Source organism: Arachis duranensis, chromosome 6, assembly GCF_000817695.3.
Source record: "Arachis duranensis cultivar V14167 chromosome 6, aradu.V14167.gnm2.J7QH, whole genome shotgun sequence".
In the NCBI taxonomy this organism is placed as follows: domain Eukaryota; kingdom Viridiplantae; phylum Streptophyta; class Magnoliopsida; order Fabales; family Fabaceae; genus Arachis; species Arachis duranensis.
In genome coordinates, this window is record NC_029777.3 from 8,959,336 (window position 1) to 8,961,581 (window position 2,246).

The following is a 2,246-nucleotide window of genomic DNA, read 5'->3' on the forward strand; positions in this document are numbered from 1 at the left end:
GCACATAACACACAAAGTGAAAGGTCCAAATATTGCTGCATTTTGGCTGCTAATCTTTTCTCAGATTATGGGTGAATTTACCTATGATGATGAAGTAAAGCAGAAAATATGGTAGCAATACAAAATTATTTGTTCATATTCTTTTTGTTGTTCAGTGTTTTAGTTTAATGCTTGATGTATTCTTTTTCCCGTATGTTGGTTTCAATATATTTTCATTTTTTTTTCTTTTGTATTTACTTAGTTGTCGCTCAGATTTATTCAAATCAATTTTGTTAAAACTAAGTTTGAACAATTGTACTTTTCAATTGCTGGTTGCATTATGAACTTGAAAATATGCTTTTGATGAAAAAACATAAGGCACAAAATGATTAGCTTTATTTTTACATTATACCTTTTTAAATGATCCTTTTTTGGTGAATTTAGAATTCCATGTGTGTATATACTATATAGGTATTATTCATTTGAAAAGAAAAAAGAAAGTTAAAAAGGTAAATCAATTAGCAATAGAAAGTGGTTAATAGGCTTAGTCTTTTCTGTCGTAGTATGACTTATTTATGTATTTATGAATTTTACTTATACAAATTATCACAAAAACTTTGAGGAGAGAAAATGTGTAATAATTGGAGTTAAGAAAAAGGTTATAAAAGATGTAGAAATAAGTAAATTTTTATATTTTGAAGACTTTTGAACAAAAAATTTAGATCAAGCCAATAATTATTGAACATAGCAACTCCATTTAATTTATCTCGTGCTTTTAATTACATAATGGATAAAGTGGAATTGAAGAACATTCAAGATTTTGAAGTCATTACTTTCTTTTCTTTTTTTTTCCCTTTATTTCAGAAATTGAATGAAGAAAATATAAAAAATATGAGCTTTGTTTAAAGGGTTGCTGGATTTAGACATTTAGTTACTACAAAGTATAAACAGTAGCTTACAGCTGATATTGATAATATTGATATATACCAAGGTTGCGAGAACCGGACCGGTCAATGAACCGGTAAAGTGATTGGTTTACTGGTTTAAAGATTCGACCGGAGTTCAACCGGTTTAATTAAATATTAAATAAAATTATTAAAAAAAACACACAATGAAACATGTAGCATGACCTTTTTTTGTTATCATAACAATATCTGGTAAGTAAACTAAAATCTGATCTCATCTTATTCTTTTCACAATTAAAATAAGAAAAATCTAAACCAACATTTAATTTCCTAAATTTAGGGTAAAAGGAGAAATTAAAGAAAGAAATTATTGTAGAATTAACAATGCTGAAATGGAAGGGAATAAAGATGAGGGCATGAGGGTGAATATTTTATTCTGTTTCTGGGCATGTCTTCTGCAACTTTTCTGCTGGGTCTAACAAATTTGTATAAAGTAGTTGTAAGTCTGTAATACATGTATGTCCTCATAAGCAGATCAATGTAAAACACCATGACAAAATTAATCATACCACCACCAACTCTAATTCAGAAGTCAGAATTCAAAACACAACAAACAGAACAAAATATCAACTCACCCCAATTCAGATTCAGAACACAACAAACAGAAAAAGAAACAGCAACTCAAGAATCAGATCTCAGATTTCAGTAACTCAGTAAAATTAACAAAATACACGACCATAAATTGAAGCAAACAGAATTGAATCTTTAAAAAATAGAACCTCAAAATCATAGAAATTAACAAAAGGGAAAAACTAAAGCGGAGCAAAGGCGACCAAACTAACAGACGGAGGAACAAAACAGGCGACAAGACTACCGGCAAGGGAGGAACGACGAGACAGACGGAATCGAGCAAACTCACCAACAATGGAGGAATCCAGCCGACCGCGCTTCGATCTGCAAGACCACACGACGAAGATGAAAACGATGTAGAGAAGACGAGGATGGACGGCCAAAGGCGACGACGAGGAGGAGACGAGGATGGACGGCCAAGAGCTCGAAGCACCCTCTATCTATCACTGCCGGCGGCGAGGCACCCTCTGGCTGACGAGAAGAGTTCGGCAACGGCGGAGGCGGTGACTACTGTTGGTTGAGAGAGACAGGGGCTGCTGGCTGAGAGAGAGAGAGGGAAGTAGCGCCGTAGTGGGTTAGGGATTTTGTGCCATTTTGGTGAGTGAGACTGATGAGAGTGAGGGAGAAGGGAGAACGGAGAAGGGATTTGGGCAGAGAAGAGAGCAAAGATAAGTTGTTGTTGCTGCTGAGTACGATGGGTGATTTAGGGATTAGGGTTAGCTTAGTTCGTTT